General features: G+C 35.5%; 1 protein-coding gene and 1 long non-coding RNA gene across 2 annotated transcripts in view; both read right to left on the bottom strand.

The window, feature by feature from the left end:
• Positions 1-27,831, bottom strand: part of NAALADL2 (N-acetylated alpha-linked acidic dipeptidase like 2) — a 1,010,672-nt gene that overhangs the window by 922,905 nt on the left and 59,936 nt on the right. The window lies entirely within an intron of this gene.
• LOC145723299 (uncharacterized) lies at positions 21,772-26,247 on the bottom strand. The gene is made up of 2 exons (XR_014148229.1): positions 24,212-26,247; positions 21,772-23,483 (listed from the first exon to the last, which is right to left on the bottom strand). It is a non-coding gene; the product is annotated as an uncharacterized LOC145723299 (long non-coding RNA).

Here is a 27,831-nt window from a genome sequence, read left to right as displayed (position 1 = left end):
TATGGAATGAGATATGGAATATTGTGGAATAAATCAGAAGATCTGACCAGATAAAGAATATATAACCAAGAGAGACAAAGAATCTCACAAAGGATATTAACAATATGTGAAGAATCTATGGGAAGTGAAAATGGTACTCCCTAGACAATTAGTCACACAAAAGCATCATCATGACATGGTGAGCTCATCTGGAGTGGTAAGTGTAAGGCAGAACCAAAAATAAATTCAAACATTCTGAAAATGCAAGTGCAAGGGTTTCTTTACCCAAGGAAACTGGAAATTATGTAACTGAACCCAAGGAAGACTCATTTAGCTTTATGAGGCAGATCCCACCTGAAAACCTACTTGCAAACATGTCACAGGAGAACATCCTAGAGATAAGCTATAGCTTCCAATACTGATTATAACTCACTTCCAATTTTCTGTTTATCAAATTATTTAATTAAACATAGAGCTACTAAAGTAACTAACGCAATCAATTCTGTCCATCCCCTAATCCTATTGAGTTGTTTCTTTAACACTAAGTTATGAATAAGTCAAAAATCTTACTAAAGGTAGTGATTGAGAATACCAAAAATGCATACAGAATGGAAAAGAAACAGTGAATCATAAGCCAAATGTCTGAATATTTTCTTCTACTCCTGTCCTTTTGAGGAGGGAAAATATCTGGAAACAGATATAGTTTATAATCAAATGTATCACAAATTCATGCATAAAGGATATTAGCTTTAAAATGAGTTGGAAATTTAGAACACTTAAATTTTTCTAGAATTTATTTTAACATGATGTGATTGATGGTAAAATTACATGACCCAGGTTTTCTCCAGAAAGGAGAACCAAAGAGCTCTTATGTACTCTAAGAGCTATCCTTTCCATCTTCTTCAAAAGGTAAAATACCTAACTAAATATCTAAATAGTGACTTCAGGCAAGGCACTAAATGATAAATAATGAAAGTTATACTTTAATGGAATTTTAAATAATCTTTTATTTCACCAACAATATGAAAAATTATATTTGTGTTGCAGAAATATGTAGTTTTTTTTAAATGAGTCAGCATTTTATTCACAATGCATTACCTTTCATTTAGGCTACAGGAAAAACTAATTAAAATGCACTATACCATATATATTTAAAAGTTGCCCCAAATGTCACTGTAAAGCTTTCAATATAATATGCCACCTACCACATTCCTTATGTATAACATTATGCTAATAACTATCCTTTCAACTTCAGAATTCCAGCGCTAATCAGTCACTTGTGGTGCAGGATGAAATTGCTTATTTTCTTGCCTACTAAGAACTACATGCTTATTTGAACATTGGCTTTGCATACATAGGACCCATGTTGTCTCTGTAACATGAATATATACATGGGTAAGAAGGGAATATAGGCCCTTTAACAAAAGCCCACAACAGAGATGAAGGACAGTCCCTACAGAAGGGAACTACCATATTTAATATAAAAAGGTGGCATGGCATCAGATTTAAAATCGAAGAGAATATACCTTCCTAAAAAAATGAATTTTAATACTTTTAATAGTATATTATAAACATACTACAATATAAAAGTACAAGTTCAAAGTATTGTCATACAATTCACTGTAACACTGACTATATTGCGTGCAAATTAAAAGTACTTCTGTCAATGCCCCTAAAGAATTACTAAGGCAAATAGGATGAGACCCCAAAAATCAAAGGAAATTCTTCAGCCAATGATCAAGCTATTTATTTCACTCTACTCTGAAACACTGGTGCTGTCTTCCAAAGATAAACTACTCTTAGCACTTGCTGGCCCCTCATCTTAAGGGCATGGTAACTAAAGGTCATATGCCACTAATGAATCAACTATAGATTTATTTAGGACCCTAAAAACAACTCTTCTGTTTCTAATCTTTCTTCCCCTGCACAGCAAAGGCCACTTTGTTATATAAAAACATAACTGTCCCTAAGTAATAGTACTGCCTCATCTGAGTAAGTCATTTGTGATAAGAATGGTGTGCAGTACATCCAATATTAGCATTTGACTAAAGATTGAAGGATTCTTTAATTTCTATTTAGTAAGATTTAAAAACAAGTTTAAGAACGATTATGTTTTTAATCCTGTCTTTTTTCTCCATCATCACACAAATACTTTAAGGCCAACTATCAGAAATCTTACAAATACACACAAAGAAAAAATGAGTCCTCTCTCCTGATACATATTCCTTAAAAAGTTCTATGATCATGGTACATAGAAGGAAGAATTAATCTGAGAGTGAGGACAACCAGTATGCCTAAAAAGAAAATCAATGAATGAGAAGAGTGGGGGATGGGCACTCAGAATTCTGTATAATGCACAATAAACCATGGTTTACTCAGAAAGAACAGTGCTACAAAGCATTGGAAGAAGAGGGAACAATAGCTCTTTTTTCATACTATGGGAATATCTTGATAAACCAAAATTCAAGGACCAATTGGGAATCAAGATTTCAATTCAACCTCTTCAACTAACTCAAAATATGTTCTTGATTAAGTCATTTAACTTCTTTGGGTCCCAATTCTTACATGTAAAATAAGGAGACAGAAATAGATAATCCTTAAGATCATTTTCAACTCTAATACTCTATGCTCTGTATCTTGAAATACTTGAGGAATAAAGATCTCTTTTATAACACAGGTGTAAGGAGAAAGTTTATTTTTTATAAACTTTCTTGAAATAACTTATTAATTCATTATCCCAGTATTCTATCACAATACAGATATCTGAGATTCATACTTGTTAATTGGCATATAAATATAAACTGCCTCAATTTTGAGATCCCTGAGATCAGGGACCATGAACCATGAGTATCTGGGACTAAGCAGGCTTTTAAACTGGCACTTCATGAATGAAAGAATGAAAGTAAAAGATGGACACTAATAGCTGTAAATAAATGAAACACCTTTGTTAACTATTCACACTTAAACAATCTGATTTTAATTCTCATATATACAAGGAAATTATATGTAAAATTTGTGCTTCAAATCAGCTGGGATAAGACCATTATTCAAAAATTAGTATTAATTCTAAATGTCCACTGGAAAGTATGGACAGTAAAAGTAACACTTTTCATTTCTTTAACAGCAGATTTTCAGAAAGAAAAATACTTCATTGGATATATTAAAATTTAAAATTTAAAAATACTAGAATAAGTTAAAGTTTTCTATACTCTTTGGTGGTAAGGCCTCTACAAACCTGATCAACAATCATGAAAATATTTAACTACTACAATATATTTAACTACTTCAGAAAATCATGACGTGTGGAAAAGGGTTACTATAAAGAGGGCATTAAAAATGAAAAGGAAAAATAAAGGCAAAAAAAAAAAAGAAACTTGAAAGTATCTAATGCATAAAAAACTTCACTAAACCAATAGATTAAAAACCCAACATACTAATAGAAAATTAGGCAAGAATTTGAATAGGTTAAGTCAAAAATTCTCAATTAAATGTAGTTCAATCTTATTATATCCAAAGAATAGAACTGAAAATAGAATTAGTTGTTTCCATATCTGGCAAATAAAGATGAAACCCAATACAACATTCAGAATTTCTTCAAGGCACAGAAAAATCATACGTGTTTGGTACAGTTTTCTGGAAGACTGTATAGTACATTCGAACTTAAAACTGACTTTAGCCTTTGACCCAGGTCTTTTAAGAAAGTAGTCTCACTTGTTTTGTTTAAATTCTATGTACGAGTGAAATCATATGGCATTTGTCTTTCTCACTTTTTTCATTTAGCATCATATGCTCTAACTCCATCATTGTCCTTGCAAATGGCAAGATTTCATTCTTTTCTATTGCTAAGCAGTATTACATTTTGTGTGTGTGTGTATATACACACACACACACCACTTCTTTATCCATCCGTCAGTAGATGGACACTTGGGCTGTTTACATAATTTGGCTATTGTAGATAATGCTGCTATAAACACTGGGGTGCATGTACCACTCTGAATTAGTGTATTTTTTTAAAGATTTTTGAGAGAGAGTGTGTGCGCTTGTGCATGCACAAGCGCATGCCCAAGTTGGGGGAGAGGCAGAGGGAAAGAATCTCCACCCTGAGTGAGAAGCCCAATGGGGGGGCTCAATCTAAGGACCCTGATATCATGACCTGAGCTGAAATCAAGAGTTGGACGGTTAACCGACTGAGTCACCCAGGCACCCCTTGAAGTAGCATTTTTGTATCTTTTGGGTAAATACCTAGTAGTGCCAATTGCTGGGTCCCAGGGTAGTTCTCTTTTCAACTTTGAGGAACCTCCATATTGTTTTCCAGAGTGGCTGCACCAGTTGGCATTCCTACCAACAGCACAAGAGGGTTCCCATTTCTCTACATCCTTGCCAATACCTGTTTCTTGTGTTATTGACTTTAGCAATTCTGACAGGTGTGAGGTGATAGCTCCATTGTAGTTTTCATTTGTATTTCTCTGATAATCAGTGATGTTGAGCATGTTTTCATGTGTCTGTTGGCCATCAGTATATCTTCTTTGGAAAACTGTCTATTCACATCTTCTGTTCATTTTTTAATTGGATGATTCATTTTTGGGGTGTTGACTTTTATAAGTTCTTTATATATTTCAGATATTAACCCTTTATCAGACAGAAGATATTTGCAAATGATCTATTCCACAGGTTGCCTTTCAGTTTTGTTGATTGTTTCCTTAACTGTGCAGAAGCTTTCTATTTTGATGAAGTCCCAATAATTTATTTTTGCTTTTTGTTTCCCTTGCCTCAGGAGACCGATATAGAAAGAAGATGCTATGGTTACTGCCTGTGTTCTCCTCTAGGATTTGTATGGTTTCAGACCTCACATTTAGGTCTTTCAACAATTTTATTTTTGTGGATGGTGTAAGAAAATGGTCCAGTTTTTCCAACACCATTTGTTGAAGAGACTGTCTTTTTCCCCATTGTATATTCTTTCCTTTTTTGTCAAAGATTAATTGACTATATAGTTGTGGGTTTATTTCTGGGGTCTCTATCCTGTTCCATTGATCTATATGTCTGCTGTTTTTGTGCCAGTGTTGTACTGTCTTGACGACTACAGCTTTGTAATATAGCTTGAAGTCTGGAATTGTGATGCCTCCAGCTTTGCTTTGCCTTTTCAAAGTTGCTATTCAGGGTCTTCTGTGGTTCCATACAAATTTTAGGATTGTTCTAGCTCTTTGAAAAATTCTGGTGGTATTTTTGATAGGGACTGCATTAAATGTATAGATTACTTTGGGAAGTATAGACATTTTAATATTTGTTCTTCCAATTCATGAGCATGGAATATCTTTCCATTTCTTTGTGTCCTCTTCAATTTCTTTGATCAGTGTTCTGTAGTTTCCAGAGCACAGGTCTTTCACCTCTTTGGCTAGGTTTATTTCTCAGTATCTTACTGGTTTTGGTGTAATTATAAGTAGGACTGATTTCCTCACTTCTCTTTCTGATGCTTCATTATTGGTGCATAGAAATGCAAGAGATTTCTGTAGGTTGATTTTGTATCTGCAACTTTACTGAATTCATTCACCCAGTTTTAGCAACTTTTTGGTGGAGTCTTTTGAGTTTTCTATATAGAGTAGCATTGTCATCTGCAAATAGTGAAAGTTTTATTTCTTCTTTGTCAATTCAGATGTCTTTTCTTTTTGTTGTCTGATTTCCAATACTACACTAAATACCAGTGGTGAGAGTGGACATCCCTATCTTATTCCTGACCATAAAGGAAAAGCTCTCAGTTTTCCCTACTTAGGATGATATTAGCTATGGGTTTTTCATACATGGCCTTTATTATGTTGAGGTATGTTCCCTCTGACCCCCCTACTTTATTGAGGGTTATCATGAATGATGTATACTTTGTCAAATGCTTTTTCTTCATCTACTAAAAATATCATTTGCAAATACTGAACTACCTTTGCAACAACAACAAAAGTTGTCTTACAAGTGAAATGCCCAAAGAGGAATGGATAGTAAATTAGAGATCTCCAATGGTGTATATGATCTCCATTTGGTCAGATTACAAAAAAAATTCTACACTTGTACATATAGATAGGGATATCTAGTAGTACTCAGCAAATATTTTTAACTCAGCAAATATTTTAATTAAAAAAATTTTTATTCCTTCATTTTATATTTGAATGCATTTTAATCATAAAAACTTTAAAAATATATATAAAAGCATAAATGATAAAAAGATTCAACCTCCATCCCACCACTTGAGTACAATAACACTGTGGGAGATAGTCTTCTAGTCTTTTCCAAATAAAGTGTGTGTGCATATAAATGTACTTTTATACACCACTATTGCAGTTAGCTGAATATATAGTTCATCATTTCCAACGTAACATATTTCACAAGTACAAATGTATTTCAATGAATATATATATCCTTGTATATATTTCTGATTATTTAGGATAAAATACTGGTCTCCAATGGACTCTGAAAAACAAACTGAGGGTTCTAGAGGGGAGGGGGGTGGGAGGTTGGGTTAGCCTGGTGATGGGTATTGAGGAGGGCACGTTCTGCATGGAGCACTGGGTGTTATGCACAAACAATGAATCATGGAACACTACATCTAAAACTAATGATGTAATGTATGGGGATTAACATAACAATAAAAAATTTTTAAAAAAAATAAAAATCTTTTCAAATTTTACTGAAATTTCTTACTACTTGGAAATTTCAGTTTAGTTTTGTTTTATAAAAAAACAAAATGCCTTCAAAAGGTAAAAATTTCAGCATTTTATGGGCCTTTGTTTTTAGTTTTTGTATGAATACCACAGACTATAAAAAGGAATGATTTGAATTGAATTTGCAGCCAATAAATTAAACTTATAAGAATTCTGATATTATCTAGATCATTCTACAGGATTATTCAGTACCTCAATCTATACAAAAATGTTATCAAAGACTTTCTCAAGTATAATATAATGTCCCTAAACAACTGCAATGTCAATGTCAAGATATAACAGTAATTCAAATAAACTACTTAATTTAAAATAATCCTACTTGATGAGTAGCCTGAAAAAGCAAATTAACACTCAATAGTGTTTGACCACAAAGTGCTTTCAAAGTTACATACGAGAAGCAATCATAATTCTGCCTTTTAGAGAATGCAATCCAGGTAACTACTAGCTACTCTGAAATAACTTTTTAGGTTTATGACTCAGGACTAGTGCAGTCTCATCTCCACATGATGCCAATGCTTATATATCTGATGTTCAAAATGGAGACGACAGTCATGGAATGAAATGTGCATGGGACTTGGAACAGAATTTATGTAATTCTAAAAGGGCCTGTCGCTCCTTGAGCAGTTCCCATTTCCCTGCCAGAAATTATAAATTTGTAGAATTATGAAGAAGTAATATATTATGCATATGTATAAGTGCTTCATCAATTTTAAGATTTTAAATGTAAAATATTTTTTTAAAGATTTTTTATTTATTTATTTGAGAGAGAGAGAATGAGAAAGAGAGCACATGAGAGGGAGGAGGGTCAGAGGGAGAAGCAGACTCCCTGCTGAGCAGGGAGCCCTATGCGGGACTCGATCCCGGGACTCCAGGATCATGACCTGAGCCGAAGGCAGTCGCTTAACCAACTGAGCCACCCAGGCGCCCATAAATGTAAAATATTTTTAAAAAATCTTGAGATAGCCATTTCCTGAATATTTCAAACTATGCTCATTAAATATTAGCCTATGTGAATTTTACTCTAGTTTTCATGTTAAACATATTGCTAATCCTAATTTACAACTAAATGAACCATCCTATTTTCCAAGTATTTGGTTGTTTTAGAAAGTTTTATATGAAGTAATTTGTGTCTTATTTACATTGTATATGTCTGAATCTCTTTTTAAAAATCCACTCAGATCCCTGAAATCAGTCAGAAAATTGATAGGAATGTTACAATACTGATAAAACATCAAAGACACAAATTCACAAGATTTAGAAATCAGAGCAGTTTAAAAAAACACTTAGAAGTTGCTATACAGGGACACCACGTAGGTGCAGTCAGCTAAGCATCTGACTCTTGGTTTTGGCTCAGGTCATGATCTCAGGGTCATGAGCTTGAGCCCCCCTGGCAGGCTCCACACTCAGCACAGAGTCTACTTGAGATTCTCTCTCCCTCTCCCCCTCTCACTCATATGTGTGTGCGCGCACTCTCTCTCTCCCTCTCTCCCTCCCAATAACCTTTAAAAAAAAAAAAATTGCTAACCAGTATCTTATAGAATCTAAACATTAATGCTTTTATATTTATTCAACAAATGACTGTAACCTTGGCACATATAATCACATTTAATCGTCTAATCAATCCAAGAATGCAGGTGTTATACTCTATTTACAAATAAAGAGATAAAGGCTCATACTAAAGAAGTATTTAAAGCTTATATGAGAAATCATACATTGCCTATGTTTTTTCTTCATCCTAAGAAGACACTATAACAGCATCTTGCTTAATTCCAACAACTCATATGCCTAGCTAAGGGCCAATATTTCCCAGAGTAGTTATGTTATGTCACTATATTACAGTAAAAGAAACATAACAAGTTATTGGATAGAAGCTTCAGGAAACTTATTTAAAGGAGCATAGACAGCTGTGACATGCTTCCTCCCACTTCTTATTTCCAATCTGAGTATGAGGACTAGAGCTTCTATAACTATCTTGAACCAGGATGAAATCTTCAAAGTCCCATGCAATGGATGGTGAAGCAGAAAGCTGAATTGATAATTATGAAGCCATCTTACAGATGAGGACTATAACTTCCAGAACTTTTCTTTATAAGAAAAAATTAACTTCTATGTTGTGTATTAGTAACTTACTAGCAGCCAATGGTGACTGATTAAGCTTATTATATATAGGGCTCTGTCCTAAGTATTTTATCTATATTGTCTTATTTATTCCTTCATACAGTGTTATTTTATAGTTGTGGAAACTAAAGTTCAACAAGGTTAAGTAACAAGCTCAAGGTGATATTTCTAAATAAACTGTGGAGATAAGGATTGAGTTAAGATCTTTTCTTAATCAAAATGTTCTTTTCTATAATGTCACCCTATGCTTTATATATGCATCTACAGGCCTGACATGTAATCATGTATTTCCAGAATATGGTTTTCTCCTATATATGTTCTCCCTGATCATTTTCTCATCCTTCACTCCCCCTCACTTGGTGATGAGAAGTATAGTTAAGTCTTAGCTCTGAGATAATGGGAGCAAGTCCCAGTGGTAATCTCTTATCTTTCAGAAAATGATCCAATTGCTATTTTCCATTGATTCTCTTTTTTCCTTGAAAGCAGATTTGTGCAATAAAAATTCTCCCTCTTGTCAACAAATCCTCTTAGCATCACATAATCATCTTTTCATGAAAAAGTAGCTAGGGGAACACTGCTAGCAATTTCAATATGCTCCAGGCCTCAAATTACTAGAGAAGCTTGCAGCAATTCTGAGCTAAAGTAAACCAGAAGTGTGTAGATATTGGACTGTCAAATACATCTCCTTCCTCAGATTTACAGTTATTTTTCTAGGAGATGTCTACCCATCCACTGAGATGCTATAATCATATATCCTTAAGGTGACAGCATAATATGCTCTTCCTATTCAGTACATTCAGTTTGCCTAAGGCTAAAAGCAGAATAGGCGTCAAAAAAATACCATCTTCAAATTAATAAGATTGATAGCTCATTTTTGGTTTTATTATTTAGACATAAGCCAAATCATGTAATTAGCTCACTAGAAGAAAAGCATTTTGACCTATTCCCTAAAAATATTTCAATGATTTGTATTCAAATTAACTATTATCCTGAAGCCACTCAAGCTCATTAAAATGAAATTTATTTAAGTATCTTTGTTTGGAAAACATACAAGTATTTGTGTACCCAACTGGAGATCATTTTCATAATCAGCTTCTCAGTCCCATTTTGTTCTCCTGGATCATAAGTTCCCATGACAGTTCCCTAGCTTAATTTTGTTGGGAGTCTTTAAATTACTCTGATTGAAATATCAAACTGCCTTTCTTAGGCCAAAATTCCTAAACTTTCTCTATTCATGGTGTTCTTGGAAAGGTTTTTATAGTATTCTAGGTCAAATACTGAAGAGTTCTACTTAATATGGGGTTAGTTCAAAACACATGGAGAAGTATGAATTTTGTAGCCATTTGAAGATAAAGAGGTTCATATATCTGATAGTGCTGTGTTTCTCCCCAAAATTAAATATTTTGCAGTAACCTTGTGCATTTGCTACAGTATCTAGGGTGACTTGGTACCCATTTTTGGTATCCATACTCTCAGGCACTGTTAATATTTAATTAATCTATGAGCATATCAAAGGCAGAGACTGGACTCATTTATGCTTGCATTCCCAGAGCCTTGTAAAATGTCTAGTACATAGTGGGTACCAATATTTGTCAAATGAAAGAGGATGAATATAGATGATAAACTGGATTAATATTGACTTGAGAAAAAATGGTTATCTCTGGATGAGGCACTTTGAAATATAGGGTGGTGATATAGAACAGTGATAGAGAATATGGGCTCTATATCAAAAAATAGATATAGGATTGTGCTTCTCTCACTTATAAAACGGAGACAACAGTAGGATCAACTTCATAGGCCTCAGAAGAGAATTAAGTGAGAAATACATGCAATTCACAAACTATAGTGTACAGTATACACAGTAATACTTTGGCAAATGTTATCTTGCTATTTTATGCTTTACATCATAGAAGGGAAGACAGCTCCAAAAATAGTGGGAAGAAATAAAAGAATAAGACCTGCAAAGAGTAAGAAGACAATCAGCGAAATATTTTTAAAAAGCAAGCTGTGGTTACAAACAGAAGAAAGCACAGTTACCCTTTACTTGGAAAACATATTTAAAGAACAGGCTCTTTGTGGCCAGACTGAGAAAGCCGCAGTGGGACTAAAATTTGCCATCTGCCAAAAGTGAGACAAACTCAAATCCCTTCATTTCATGGCTTGAAATTGAAGACCAAAAGCATCTCTTATTTCTAATCACATTCCTAATTTCAGAAACACAGGCTAACACCCCTGTTGTATATGGAGCTGCCAGTATTTCCATTATCAGTTCCCATTTCCAGGGCTTATTACTAAAGCACATGCTCCAGGGAAACTGTTGGCATAGAGGATCTCAGCATGGAAGAGATCATGTTTTACAAAAGTTGGTGTCAACTTTTCAACTGTAAATATGAAGAGATAGAAAGGCAACAATGAAAAGTCAAAACCCATGATTCTGGGATTGGAAAGGATGTTCAAGCTAATTTCAAATGTAGTGTATAAGTGAAAAACCACGCTCAGCATTTAAAGAGAATATACATATTTTGATTTAGCCATTATCACCAAATATCTGTAACAAGACAGAAGCAATGTAATCTATCCATCTATGTCCCCATTAGTAAATACTGGCATAAATCTAATTTCAATATCTATGAGAAACTGCTTCTGCTTCGACCTTGGCCAGAGTATTATAAAAGGTAACACTTGTTTTGAGCCATCTCTGTTGTTTTGTTTTGTTTTGTTAACAATTAGCAAGGGGCACCATTATTTATTCCTAAAGTTTTTGTCATACTCACTGAATGGTTAATGTAACTATTTTAGTTTTTCAAATATCTGTTGCTTTTACTTTAGTTTCACTAAGAGTTAATAGCTTTTAAAACTGATTAGTACTGGAGGTTGTTAAAGTTACATGTAACAGTTTGTTCTTATAATACTTAAGAATTAAGTTTTTTGAATATAGTGGGCACACAATGCTACATTAGTTTCAGGTATACAATACAGTGATTCAACAACTCTACACCACAGGTGTAGCTACGATCTGTCACTAGTACAATGCTAGTACAATCCCAGTAACAATATTCCCTATGCTGTACTTTTTATTCCCTTGACTTATTCATTCCATAACTGGAAGCCTCTATCCCCCTCCCTTTCACACATCCACACCCCCCACACACAACCATCAGTTTGTTCCCTGGATTTATTATGGAGATGGGGACAGACAAGATTTTTTTGAAGAATTATATTGAGACATTCAAGGTGTTTTTGAACTTATATTTGGTTGTGATCAAAGTAGAAGCCACAAAAAAAAAAAAAAAACTTTAAAAGTTTTGTCAAAAAAAAAATAGGAAGATATCATTCTTCTTTAGCCTATAATACTGCAAAAACTTTCATGTGTTTCTTGATCAGTTTCAGTAGATCAACCCAAGGTTGAATTGTTAGGGTAGGAAATAACTGTTAACTCAAAAGCCTTTTCTACTAGGTATTGCTGTGTTATGTCAACAAAAATCTTATTTCTGGGATACCTAATTAAGCAGAGTGAATGAAAAAAAAAAAATGTTAAAGCCCCAGTGGATGAAGATCATGGAGAATTGACAGGATTTAATACTTTGATACTTAACTTGTACCTCTTTGCCACAGTAGAGCATCACTGAATTTATGAGAATCCTTATTCAACCTTCTCTTCTAGGAAATGTAGCAATTTACTAAAAGTGGACAAGCAATTGATCGAACAAATTCTAAAATGGGTAATGAAAGCACAGAATTATGGATCAGTACTGACCTCGGAAAATCATTTTGTATATACCCTTCAAGAAATGGCTATACCTAAACCATCCATGTTGAGTTACTATCTATTACATTCTTAAAGGCATCTAGAAAAATTTAAAACCTCTTAGATAGCCAGTTCTGGATTTAATGCTACCAAAAATTTTTCCTTCATGTCTAAACTAGTTTCTCCTTCTACAATTTAAAATGCTGTCTTTCTTCTTTTAATCTCAGTAAAGATGGAGAGTAGCTAGTTATGATCCTTTTTAAAGGACAAATTCACAAAATTCCCCTCAGATTATATAAGCTATCTAGACTTAATAGTTATACTACTTGAGTTTTTAAATTGTACTAAGAAAATTTGTCCATACTCCACCCTGTTTACAAGTTATCCTCGGCAAATCAGCCCTAATTCTTGCACCTGCTAAATTAGTAGATTTTACGCAGAACCACAGACTCATACTTCATTTAACCCTTCAAGGAACAATAGGCTTTATTAGTATCTACATAGAAAGAAAACTGTTCTATAGATGTAGGTCTAATAACATCCAGATGATCTTTGGGACTGATCAATTCCATTATTTACATGTAGTTTTAGCACTTCCCCAAATTGGATGGACAGGTCAAATCCATCCTGTGCTAAATAATTTTCCCCAATAAAGCATTTCTCCTATGATATACTTTCTTATATTAAATTGTATAATTTGTCTGCAAATATCCAAGTTTTTTCTATCCCTAAAAAACCCCGACTTATAATGAAATTCCAAAGACTATCAATTTTCTTTAGTGTTGAAGGTACATGAGTAGCACAGAGCTTAGCATCTAGAATGTTATATTATTTCTGTCTGTATCTAAAAATATTGAGTTAGGGGCACCTGGGTGGCTCAGTCGTTAAGCGTCTGCCTTCAGCTCAGGTCGTGGTCCCAGGGTCCTGGGATCAAGCCCCACATCAGGCTCCCTGCTTGGCGGGAAGCCTGCTTCTCCCTCCCCCACACTCCCTGTGTTCCCTCTCTCACTGTGTCTCTCTCAGTCAAATAAATAAAATCTTTAAAAAAAAAAAATAAAAAATAAAAATACTGAGTTAGATAAGAAAATCTGGATGTTTTGTCAATCAAACTGACCTTCAAGTGCTAAAATGGTTGACTAAAACCCTTTCCCACTAGATTTAGTGCTTTAAGGCAAGAACTAGGTCTTACTCATCTTTGTATTGCTGGGAGTTTGCAGAATATCCAGTACCCCCCAGAAGTTAAATGGGCAAATAAAACAAATTAAAAATCTCAAATTGTATTATTTTAGTCATTTACCTTTGATACTGAGAGATCATTTACATTAAATATTACTCAGCGTGAAATAGTAAAGTCTTAACACTATATCCCAGGTGTACATAAGTATGTATAATTAAATGGAAGACTAAATGTGTATATATTGAAATTTAACTTTCTATGTAAGTAATCAAGAATACCAAGAATAAAAGTCAGATAAGTTTCTATTATGGGGAATATCTAACTGTCTCTGGGATGTACTGAATTGGTTTTGCTAGTGAGAGACTTACTACTATCTACCTTTTTGGCAATCCCCAAACAGATATACTGTGTATAAGGAGACTCATGTGATTTTGGCATCAGATTTAACAGCCAAGCAGTGTGAATTCTGAAAACACAAAGAGGAGACAACTTTCCTATTTCAGCTTCCAGTTTAAATTCAGAATGTCTCTGAATGGTCGCAGAACACTACAGAAATACTGAGGTGATAGTCAGCAATCATTCAGTGCCTGTGCAAAAAGTGTTCCTTGCTATTTCTACTTAAATAGCAATAAAGTACAATGTTACAAGTCTTCACTCTACTCCCAAATTCACATTAAAGCATCCTGTATTTATATGTTCTGTTGCTTTCTTGAGTGTAATCTAAAGTATTTGGATAAATCCCTTAGTAAAAAGCAGTGTTAGTGATCATTTTACATTTCCCATCTTATCTATTATACCTTTAACAAAACATGTTCTCCCACACAATTCTAACATCAAGTACTGTGTGATATACCCTGTGGGCACTCCATAAATAGACTCACAACTGGGTATCAGAGGTCAAATTAGGGACTAGTTTTTACTAAAAAAAAATACCTTGTGTTCATATGTAATTTGCATTAGGTTATTAAGCAATTGATAGAAGTACAACATACATTGCTTAGATTTCAGGGCTTTGCTGTTAAACTTCCACAGAACATTTTCAGTGTACTGTATAAGATTTTAGTTTCATGTGTTCTAGATCTTTTGTAAGGTTCAGGGCTATAATTTGACTTAATAAAATAAAAACTATGGCCAAAACTATGCCATAGAAGACACTGAATTTACCTCCTCCCACTAACACACCAAATATATACTTACATATAGAGCAATTCCTCCTAAAAGAACTGAAGGCTGATTGAACAGCTTTGCACAACAAATGATAGAGGGTCGACAGGAGAAGGGTGGGAGAGACGGGGAAACAATACCAATGAGATAATACCCCCCACCATGGCTACCTGCAGTAGGGAAGGCTATCACTGAAGACTCGCCTACCCAGGGGCACAAGGAAAACAAAAATCTGTTTAAAGGACAAATAGACTATAAGCGAAGGAAATCCAACTACTCACCCTAGATTGTATCCCAAGTAGGCAGGCAACTACTGGAACTCTCTGTGGGGTCAGAGGCACTGACAAGCCATTTTTTTTTTTTTTTAAAGATTTTATTTATCTATTTGAGAGAGAGAGAATGAGAGAGAGAGCACATGAGAAGGGGGAGGGTCAGAGGGAGAAGCAGACTCCCCGCCAAGCAGGGAGCCCGATGCGGGACTCGATCCAGGGACTCCAGGATCATGACCTGAGCCGAAGGCAGTCGCCCAACCAACTGAGCCACCCAGGCACCCTGACAAGCCATTTTTTATTTTCCCTCCTCCACCTTGACAGCATGGATGAGAGCAGGGTCCAAGTATCAAGCCTGCCTGCTAAGGCCACCCCAAATGCCCTAGGCCCCTAGCCTACACCAGCTCCACCACCCACCCAAGGTGATAAGATACATGATCTACCTGATAAAGTGTTCAAAGAAATGGTCATAAGGATGTTCACTGGACTTAATAGATGAACTCAGTGAGAGCTTCAACAAAGAGAGAAAATATACAAATTCTATCAGAATGGAATACAGTAACTGAAATGAAGAATATACTAGAGGGAATCAAGAGCAGATTAGAGGATGCAGAAGAACGTAATCTAAGAGACAGGGTATTAGAAATCACCGAAGCTAAACAGTAAAAAGAAAAAAGAATTAAAAGAATTAGGATAGATCAAGGGACCTCTGAGACAACATCAAGCATACTAACATTTGCACTATATGAGTCCCAGAAGGAGAAGAGGGAAAAGCAGGCAAGAAAACTTATTTATAGTAATAGTTGAAAATTTCCTTAACCTGAGAAAGGAAACAAACCTCTTGTTCAGGAAAAGTTCAAACAAGATGAACTCAAAGAGATCCACACCAAGGTTTGTTATAATTAAAATGGCAAAAGTTCAAGATAAACAAAATCTTAAAGGCAAGGGGGAAAAAAAAAGTCACATACAAGGGAAACCCTGTAAGATGATCAGCTGATTTTTCAGCAGAAAAGGTACAGGCTAGAAGGGAGTACCAGGATAGTTAGAGTGCTGAAATGGGAAAACATAATTAAGAATACGTTACCAGCAAGTTTACCCAGAATTGAAGGAGAGAAAAAGGTTTCCCCATACAAGCAAAAACTAAAGGAATTCATGATTAAACTGGTCTTACAAGAAGGTTACAATGTCCTCTTTAAGCAGAAAAGAAATGGCCAGAACTAGAAAGAAAAAAAATCTCACTGGTAAAGGCAAAAATATAGTAAAAACAGTGAATCACACACTTAAAAAAAGCAGGTATGAAGGTTGAGACAAAAATAATAAAGCCAGCTATAACTACAATAAGTAGTTAAGAGATACACAAAATAAAAAGATATTAAAAAACAAAACATTGTGTGTGGGGTAGAAGAATATAAAAACAGAGTTCTTAAGATGCTAACTTAAGTGACTATCTGCTTAAAACACTGTTAATACACATAAAATATTATATAGGAACCTCATGATAACTGCAAATCAAAGATCTACAATACACAAAAAATAAAAAGGAATCCAAAAAGAATACTAAAGAAAACCATTAAACCCCAACATCAGAGACCATAAGACAAAAACACAAGAACTACAAAACCAGAAAACAGCAAGCAAGATGGCAATAAGTATGTACCTATCAGTAATTACTTTAAATGTAAATGGACTAAATGTTTTAATCAAAAGACATAGGGTAGCAGAAGACCCCGAATAGCCACATAAATCTTGAAAAAGAAGAACAAAGCTGGAGGAATAACACTCCCTGATTTCAAACTGTACTACAAAGCCACAGTAATCAAAACAGTATGGTACTGGTACAAAAAAACAGGCACATAGATCAGTAGAACAGAAGAGAGCCCAGGGGCAACTGGGTGGCTCAGTCAGTTAAACATCTGACTCTGGCTCAGGTCATGATCTCAGGACCCTGGGATCGAGCCTCCTGTCAGGCACCATGCTCAGGGGGGAGTCTGCTTGTCCTTCTCCCTCTCCCTCCCCCCCTTCCCCTGCTCATGCTCACTCACCCTCTCTCCCCCTAATAAAATCTTTAAAAAAAAATAAAATAGAGCCCAGAAATAAACCTATGCATTTATGGCCAATTAATCTATGGCAAGGGAAGGAAAGATATATAATGGGGATGAGACAGTTTCTTCAGTAAGTGGTGCTGAGAAATTGGACAGCTACATGCAAAAGAATGAAAGTGGACCACTATCTTAAATCATATACAAAAATAAACCAAAATGGATTAAAGTTCTGAAGACCCAAAATCATGAAATCCCTAGAAGAAAACATAGGTAAGTAAGCTCCTTGACATCAGTCTTAGTAATAGTTTTTTGGGCCAGTCTCCTCTGGCAAGAGCAACAAAAGCTAAAATAAACAAATGGGATTACACTAAAATAAAAATCTTTTGCACAGCGAAGGAAACCATCAACAAAACTAAAAGACAACCTTCTGAATGGGAGAAGATAACTGCAAATCATACATCTAATAAGGGAATAAAATCTAAAATATATAAACACATAAGTTAATACCAGAAAAAACCCCAAAGAGCCCAACTACAAGGTGGGCAGAAGGTCTGAATAGATGTTTCTCTATAGAAGTCAAATGGCCAGCAGCCACATAAAAAGGTACTCAGCATCACTAATTGGGGAAATGCAAATTCAAACTGCAAAGAGATCACCTCATACCAGTGAGAATGGCTACTATCAAAGACAAGAAATAAGTATCAGTAAGAATGTAGAGAAAGGGAACAGTCATACACTCTTGGTGGGAATGTAAACCCAACTACCATGCAGCTACTATGGAAGACAGCATGGAAGTTCAAAAAATTAAAAATAGAACTACCATCCAATCCAGCAATTGCACTTGTGGGTATTTATCTAGAGGTAACAAGAACATCAATTCAAAGAGATACATGCACACCTATGTTCCCCGCAACATCATTTACAATAGCCAAGATACAGAAGCAACCTAAGTGTCCATCAACAGATGAATGGATAAAAATGTGATATATACATATACACATACGTATATACAAAATGGATTACTCAGCCATAAAAAAGAATGAAATCTTGCCATTTGTGACAACATGGATGGAACTAGAGTATTATGCTAACTGAAGGGAGTTAGAGGAAAACAAGTATCCTATAACTTCAATTATATTAGAATCTAAAAACACAAATGAATAAACAAAAACAGACTTGGATATAGGAAATAAACTATTAGTTACCAAAGTAGGAAGGGTTGGGGGCGGGGGGGGGGGGAGTGCAGGGCAGGCAAAATGGGTGAAGGGATTAAGAGGCACAAAATTCAAGTTATGAAATAAGTCATGGGGATGTAATATAGGAATATTTTATATGTAATACATGTAGCATAGGGAATATAGTCAATATTGCAATTACTCTGTATGGTGACAGATGGTAGCTAGACTGGTCATGGGTATTATTTCATATTGTATAAAAATATCTCATTACTAGGATGTACACTTGAAACTAATATAGTATTATGTTAATTATACTTCAATAAAAAGCAAAAATAAAACCTTAAAAGGCTATGGATTTGTTTATACAGTTAAGAAATCTTGAGTGCCTCCTACATATTAGGTATTTCTCTTAAAAATATCCTAGCACAAATTCCTGATGTGGTTAAGAAAGAGAAAGCGATAGACACAGAGAGAGGCAATAAGAGAAGGAAAGGGAGTGAGAAAGAGATCATACACAAAAGGTCAGTTACAGGTTGCACAAGCTTTGCTAACAAATGATATCAATCCCGAAGAAAAGCAAACCAGACTCTTCTGCAATTTATCCTTGGGCTCATAATACTAAAACATCTTCCTTAATACCCAGAAAGACATTTTTCTGAATCCTCTCAGTGGCAGTGTTTTGTGACTATTCTGCATTCCTGACCCTTGCAACCTATTTTTGTTAACAGAAGGAGTGGATGGAGAACAAGTTATCAGTTGCTGGCACAACTAACATTTTAAAGTCAACCATCAGCAGAAGAGCTTGGAGCAGAAAGATCTATGGGGTGTGGTCTGAACCATCACTAGAAGACGGCATCTAGTCACAGAGAAAGAGCAGACCACATTCCCAGTCTCTTAAAATGAAGGGTACAAATTTTTAAAGTCACCCAACACCTTCTTCCCAACTAATGTGCAGCTAGACTTTTGGGAATGCCTTTTCTGGGTCTACTTTCAGATCAAAACCTTTTCTCCTACAATAAAATAATTTTCCCTGTGCTGGGGAAACCTTGCCTGGAAAATGGCCTACAGCAGGAAATAGTCACCTTGAATGAAGTAAATGCACTATTACCAAACACTAAGTTATTTGAAAGATTACTGCTTTTAGGCCTTAATTGTTGGCTGTGTCATTTGAAAGCTAATAAATTCTATACTGGAGAACAGTTTATTATAGCACAGTCCAGTTGAATTCTAATGCAATCCTCCAATCCAGTTGAATATAATCCCTCCTCCTCTTTAGAACATTAACTCAGAGTTTATATATTCCAGGACAAAGATAATACACTAAGGATTCCTCATATACCACTAAAAATGTATTTCATTCTATGCTAGAGATCAAAGAGCTTTGAGAACAAGAATACAACTTAATTTCCAAACATATAATCACCAACATCTGCAAATATGGGTTCAGAAACCACATCAAAAGTTTCATAATTTACTGAGGTGCTGTTAAGCATAATATATCCCATGAAGCACTATAAAGGGTTATATATTGTAAGGGCTTAGATTATAATATTCCATTTTTCCCCAAAAGTTAAATATAAATTTTATTCTTACATGCAATTTTTTTCTGAACTATTAAAATTAATGTTCAACCCTACAAACGCTTATGTCATTATAGGTCCTCTTCAATGACTTACTCCATTGATAATGCCCAGTGATGACAGGGAGACTAGAACGCTGCCTACAAGTGGATTTCACTGGCTTTAATTCAAATTCAAAGTATATGTTGACAAAAGTAGTCTCTGCAACACCTAGAAAAGGATTATCACACTTACACATTTACCTTTCTGGGGAGGAAAGAATAAAGGAACATAAGAGTAATTTAATACAACGCATAAATGTAATAAATAGGTTAAAGGAATTACTATTCATTAAAGACAACTCAAAGTTATACCTTCCCCAATATATTTCAAAACAATCAGGTATCAGTATTTCCAATGGTGTGATTCTGCCTAAGAAACTGAGTATTTTCCTTTAAGTTCAAATATACATTCCTTATTACATCTGGCTTTCACTAATGCACACATAAACGTAGTCACAGTTACTCAGAGACACACCCCTCAGATGTGTGTGTCTTTTGCACCAAAAGCCTATGAATAATCATGTGCTGAGAAAAAAAACAAAAAAACAGTCTCTTCACGATCTTTAAAGTCCGTGTCCCATTTAGGGACATATTTGCAGCCCAATTTAGAGTAAATAACTGCCAGGAAATTTCCTATGGAATAATTTGTCTTTCCTATCATGGCCATCAGCCTTGTAGCCACTCTGCGAAAACAGAGATCTACTCCCTGTAGATGAGGGAAGGCACGCAGTCGAGCAATCCACACCTGGAGAGGATTCGCTTACAACTGCTGCTCCTATCAGCAAAACAGCAAGAAGCAGACAGTTCATTTTACAGAAGCTTAATGGAGTGTATGGCTCTAGCTGTTTAATACAAGCATTGTCAAGGCATCTAAGCAAAAAGTCTCAGCTGTCACCAGTGACAAGCTGAGTAGAATTATTTGTCACAGTAGACTAGATAAGGCACCATTAGAATAGCACATGGTGCTGCTACCATACGTCTCCGATAGCCAGAGACAACAGGCTTCTGGTTGCCAGACATAACGTCGGCATGTCCGCCACCCTTTCTCACATAACAGACAGGAGTTTAACATTCCACCTTTAGCATTGCAAAAGTGACAGAAGCACATGAAGGCTTGATAATATCTTTAAGTATCATTCGCTTAATAATTTTATATTTATATAAATGATATACACATCCATACTCACACATATTCATACACATATAACCTAAGCAGTGTCTGTGAGTCAACTTCTTTGGTTAACTTTTTGCTATCCAGATCTTAGAGCCCTTAACTTTACTACTAACATATACACAAGTTATGATTCTACCTGATAAACACAAAAAAAATCAGGTATCATGAACAAATATAATTTTATGATCTTTATCAGGACACTGGGAATAGCTTCACCTCATAAAAACATTAAAACAACACTTGAGAACCAAGGTACTGAGAGCAAGAGTTTCTTTGGCTAAGTAGTCTGTAACTTTCACTTAATCTTAGTAAGTTCTGTGTATATAATTTAGCACAGCCCTAATTAAGCAACACTTTCTATTGAAATATGGTTTTAGAGGGAGAAAATGAAAAGCCTCTAACTACTTAAAACTTGATGCAAAGAGTAAAAAAATGCACTGATTTAGTGAAACTGGACAAGGGTATATGAGTACATCCTTTAAAAATAAAGACTGAATTTCCAGCTAAATATCCTTAGGTTCCTTTAGGAATTTTATTCTGAATAATTTTATAAATGGCCACTGGTGAAATTGGACAAGTAACTTTTTCAGGATAAAATACAGGCCATTATTTTTCACTCTTAGTCACCCACTCATTCATTCAACATGTATACTGAAAGCTAAATGCTAAAGATTTAGCTCTTGGGAGATTAATTTGAGGAAGAGACATGAATCATTTCTTCAAAGAGTTTATAATATAGAGATGAGACCTGCATACAAATAATATACAAGAGAAAGTCACTAGTGTCATGCGTGTAAAACTTAAGTTGTTAGTGCAACTCAAAGCCAGGAGAGATCAACACTGTCCAAAAAACGAGCAGTGGTGTAAAAGGGTATTGCCAACCACAGCCTTCAGTGGAGAGCTTTTATGAATCCTAAGTTAAAATAAGTGAGTGGATAGCTCATATTATAAAATCAGAACACAGTAATTACAATAATTATGATCCCAAAGATTTCCCCCTGTGAATCCCTCTTATCCCATTTATTCAGAACTATAATAGATACATTGCAAAGAATTTTAAGCCAAGGAAGGATAAGATCAGATTTACATTTTAAATGGCTCACTGTGCTACAGAGCAGAGATGGGAATGAGAGAAAAAAATTGTATATTAAAAGGCAAATTAGAAGGTCCAAAGAAAAGAGTTAATCAGGCCTGAGACCGCTATCCTTACAAAGGCCTGCTTGCAAAGTTGGCTCTTAGCTGGCATCTGGGAACTTCAATTTCAGGAGTGTTCCCAGCCTTCCCTGGTAACAGCTAACTGTGTCTACACTGCTTTTGCAAATGATAAAGTTTATGCTGAACACATGGTCTTCTGAGAGACTAGAATCTTGGTATATGTTAGCCACAGGGGGTCTATGTAGTCAATCTCCAACAAAAACCCTGGGCAGTGAGCTTCCATGAACTTCCCTAGCAGATAACACTTCACCCATGTTGTTATAAATCCTTGCTGGAGGACTCAAGTATGTCCTATGAGACTCCCCTGGGAGAGGACTCTTGGCTCTCATACCTTGTTTCCTGTAGATTCTACCCATGTGCCTTTTGCTTTTATTGATTTTGTTTGGTATCCTTTCCTGGTAATAAGTCAGAGCCATAAAGACAACCATATGCTGAGTCCTGTGAATTCTCCTGGAGAAACAGAAGCCTTGGGGATGGTTTGGCAACTCTGACACAGAAGGTTTTATCATCTCAAAGATAAAAGAAATCTAAGCCAGTACAATCATAAAAAGGATAAAGAGCCATAAAAGTGGTTAAAAGTAAAAGCATTTGATGCAAACAGAAGCAAATTCAGCTCCATCACTGACTAGCCATGGGCAAGGCATGTTCCTATGCAACATTTAACAGATGTTTAGCACACAGTTATATGTCGTAATCTGAAGTTAGTCATGAGATCTACATGAAACATTTTTGCAGTCAGATACTACAAGCATGGATACCATGAAAAGAGAGGAGTTCACCTAGACAGAATGTCTCTGGTGAGAAGAATAAGCCCAGATCTAAAATTACAGGCCAAATTAAGAGGGACAGAAAGTAAAAAAGGATAGAGTTAGAGCAGTGATTTTTTTTAAAAAGCTTTATTGGCTTGGACAGCAGACACACTCTCATTGCCCAAACTGACCCACACTCTCCCCCACCAACACCCGCAGAACATTCCCAGCAGCCCCGCCCCCCAAACCCCTGAGGGCAGAAGGGGAGCATGCATTCCTGAAGGCCCTGGCACATCAGCAGCAATTCTTGTAGTGTCGTTCCTAGACCAGTAGGATCAGCATCACCTAGAAACAGGTTAGAAATATGTATTTTGATACTCTACCCAAGACCTACAGAATAAGAACATCTGGGGTCCAATAATCTATTTTAACAAACCCTCCAGGTAGTTCTGATACATGCTAAAATTTCAGAATTACTGAAAGTGTATAAAACATAATAAGTCAACATCTAGTTACACAGAAAGCCCAAGAGAACCAGCCCTATAACATGCACAGAAGGGAGAGAAGATAAGCAAGGAGGGAGAGATTGGCAATGGTAATGTCAATAAAAAAGTCCCGCAAGATAAGGATTTTCATATGCCCATTCATTTAGCAGTGTGACTTTATCAGAAACAATTTCTCTAACGTGGTAGGGGCAGAAGCCAAATGATAGACGTTAAAAACAAAGGAATGGGAGGTAAGAAAATAAAGATGCAGAGAACCTCTACTCTTTAAAGAATTTTTTAAAGGGCCAGGATTAAATAGAAATCTGAGGGAATCATGGCAGTTTTTGTTGATATTGTTTGTCTTTGTTAAGGTGGGAAAGACTTGATCAAAGCTACAGATAAAAACTGTATTCGATTATGAAAACATGTAGTTTGAGGCTATGAAGGGTGTACTTATACCAGAGAAATAGGCAAACATAGGGCTTGCTTATCTGGAAAGCCAGTTTTTAAGTATTAACAGTAGACCATTAGAAAATGCTAACAGGTGGCAGAACAATGAAAAATTGGCAATGAAGAATGTTTACTTACTCTGGATTCCATCAGCAAAGCTGTAAGAAAAAGAGCTGACATCTGTATTAGGTACCTACAAACTAGGTCTCAAAGTTAATTTCATCACTAGGAGATAGCATAGGGATTTAAATGCAGATCTACAAACTCGAACATTTTCTTCTGTTTCCCTGCTTGCCATATTGTCAAAATCTAGATCTCTGGTAAAACATAAACGTCTGTCTCACTCCAGGTCTATTAAATCAGAATTTCTAAGGGAATGATGTGGAAATCTGTATTACCTACATGATTCTTATTAGCAGGCAAAGCTAGAAAATACTGTATTATATACCACACTGTCTCTACAGTCCACTCTTTAGTTTACTAGTCTAGGTCACAAGCATAAGAGGACTCAGAGCCACAACCCAGTTTAGGAATAAAAACTGGGCATTGATTAGTAATATACGTTGTAGTCCTCAGGAATATGACATATGTAAAGAACAGGAGAAAGAATAGCCTATAAAAGTCAGAGCAAAGTTGCCTAAACTCAGGATCATTCTCAGCATTACCCTTTGTTCAGGAGATCAGACCTTGCAAATTCTCCCAACAAGGCCAATGAAATAATTTCCATTTTACAGGTGAGGAAAAGAAGGTGGTGGCAGGGTATGGGGAGAGGTAAGAAATTGGCTTAAAGTACCATCAAAGGAAAGCAATAAAGACAGAACTTAACTAGATGGTCCCATGTTCCAACCACCCTTTGACAGTTGAAAGTTTTAGGAAACAAAGTTCAATGTTGGCAATGACTATGTCAAAGCATCAACTTTGACATACTACTCTTTATTTTTATTTTAAGGAGACTCCATGCCCAAGGTGGGGCTTGAACTCCTGACCCTGAGATCAAGAGTCCCATGCTCTACCCACTGAGCCAGTCAGGCACCCCAACATACTACCCTAAAGTAGCTGAATAAAGAATATCCTCAATCTTATTTACGGTCTAAAATAAGTGAATCATAAAATTTAGACATCCATATTCTGGAACCATGTAAATATCACAGAAAAAAAAAAAAAAATCAAGAAGTCCATAAACTAAACTACAATAGCAATGACCATGTAACATGGGAGAGCGCTCAGAACTGTCAGCATCTAGGGTAATTTTCATTTAGCAGTATTAGTCTCAATAGTCATTAGCAGCATTATTACTCGACCCATCATTACTCGTCAAGGTGTTAATATGCTGCACAATGGGTATCTTAACTGAAGAACTGAAGGACTTAACCTCCATGTCAGAAAGATAAGCATTAGGTAAGGAGGCAGTATTAGGTCACAGTATAAAAGTCCAGGAACAAGAAAATTAATGATAGGCCTTAGGGCAAGATTTGATTCATGAGTTTGAGTGGTATAAACCACAGCCTGGTGGTATACTCTTTAACTTACATCTCTAAATAAGAAGCCAGTATTACTCATATTTTTAAAAAGTCAGCTTTCAGGGGCACCTGGGTGGCTCTGACAGTTAAGCATCTGACTCTTGGTTTTGGTTGAAGTCATAATCTCTAGGTTGTGAGATTGAGCCCCGCATGGGGCTCCACACTCAGCATGGAGTCTTTTTGAGATCCTCTCCCCTCCTTCCCTCTCTGCCCTTCCCCCTGCTCTAATAAATAAAATCTTTAAAAAATAAAAAGTCGGCTTTTTTCTTTTCCATGAAAGCAATATAGTCATACTAGTTAAGAGTGTGGGCTCTAGAGCCAGACTGTATCTGGACTCCAGCCCTGTTAATAGCTGTGCAACATCAAGCAAATATATAAAATCTCTGTGCCTCAATTTCCCCATATGCAAACTAAGGATATTAATAGCAGTTCCTCAAAGTGAAGACTGGATTAGTTAAAACTCAAAACACTTAGAACAGTGTCTGACAGGTACTAACCACAAATAAAAAGTTAATTACTGTTACTTTCAAGCAAACTGTCACTGAACCTAATTATACCATACATGATCAGAGAGTTTATGCTGATAAAAGTCACTTAGGAATTTGCTGATAAAATAATTCATTAAGAAGGTTAACATGGGAAGAGGGTCTCTGGAATATATGTATATGTGTATATATATTTGAAATATACATATACACACATATACATATGAAATATATATATATATTTCAAGATCCAAGAAATGTATAGGACTATTCATATTGTCCTGTAGAAGAATTTGAAAACCTTGACTGCAGTGAGTCTGAGCACTCATCTTACTAACCTACTCACTTACTGTCTCACTTGGTTAGTCAGTAGTTAGAACTGATAGCTAGGCAAGCTAAAAAATTTCATGTACACAGCAGATAGTCAGACTTCAGCATAATAAATTCAAATATTTTGCTAAATAATTTGTCCTCGTTAGAAAAAAAAAAGTAGATCATAATAGATCCTACAGGGAGAATATAGACTCTCAAGGCTGATGAAAACTGTTGTTTTAGGGGCACTGTTATCCCAATAAATGACGGAAATGAGAATTTACCAGAAGCAAATATCTGTTAGCAAGGAGCCAAATTAGAACACTTTACAGTTCTGCAATGATTTCTTCATATGTTGCACTTATAAATGTTCTCTAGAGGAGATCAAGTAAATGTATTCACTTCAAATATCTGATTAATCACCTAAAGATGAAAAATATTAAGAAGATCCCTTGATATCAGAATTATGTATTTCATTCCCAAGCACGGGTCCCAATCCTTGCCCAATTATGGATTTTAATTACATTTTTAGGCATTGCTTCCTCCAGATGGCCTAAAGATATAGCATACTACTCCCATCTTCTAAAAAATACTCCATTTTAAAATTAAATCTCCATTAGTCTTGAAGTCATCTTATAAAACTCTAGTCCAGCTTTCTTCATAATGAATTGCAGAACATCTATCAATTTGCTTAATGAAGGTTTCGTGCTTGCTTCGGTAGCACATATACCACTTAATGAAGATTTGGACAGGACTCACTATTATACTTATTTTATGCTGCACTCTCTTTTTTAAAAATTAAGATACCTGTGAGAGATACAGCAAAATGTTGAAAATCATTTCAGCTGAGAGAATAAAAATCTTGGTAACTGTTTAAAGTACACGGATTCACATCTGATGGATTATTATGGCCAAGCATAACAAAAACAAAAACCCAGGACATCAAAACTCCTAAACTAACTAACCAACTAAACAAACTAGAGAAGTACCCTTGGAAAATGTCTGTATAATTTGTGCTAACATTTCTGACATGAGAATTTGAAACTCATGACTAACTAAAGACAAATTTCTAAAAGATGTGGAAAAAGTATAAAATTTGTTATATTCCAGCAAGTCTTGAGATAGTAACCAGAATTCTTCAATGGTCTTTAAGTGTGCAAGGTGAACTTCACACTTTTGGTTTGGTCCATTTAACTCATTCAAGCATCAGCTGCCCGGTTAGAAAGGTGGGAAGTTTTCATTTCCATGCTTCATCAATCAGGTATGCTACTAACTTCAAATGACAAGAGTTTTCCTTTACCTGAAATAGCAAATATCCTCTGAACATGGAAGACAGTTATAGTGAATACTCATAACAACTATAGAACATGAATGTAGTCTGCTGTGATTATGTCACAGACTGTTTCTTCCTCTTTGTCCAGCTAATCCAAATACAATTCTC

The sequence above is a fragment of the Leptonychotes weddellii genome, chromosome 1 (genome assembly GCF_054177405.1).
Source record: "Leptonychotes weddellii isolate Sample4059 chromosome 1, ASM5417740v2, whole genome shotgun sequence".
NCBI classification, from domain to species: domain Eukaryota; kingdom Metazoa; phylum Chordata; class Mammalia; order Carnivora; family Phocidae; genus Leptonychotes; species Leptonychotes weddellii.
The sequence above is the reverse complement of the archived record's forward strand: the minus strand, read 5'-3'. Positions and strand labels throughout refer to the sequence as shown.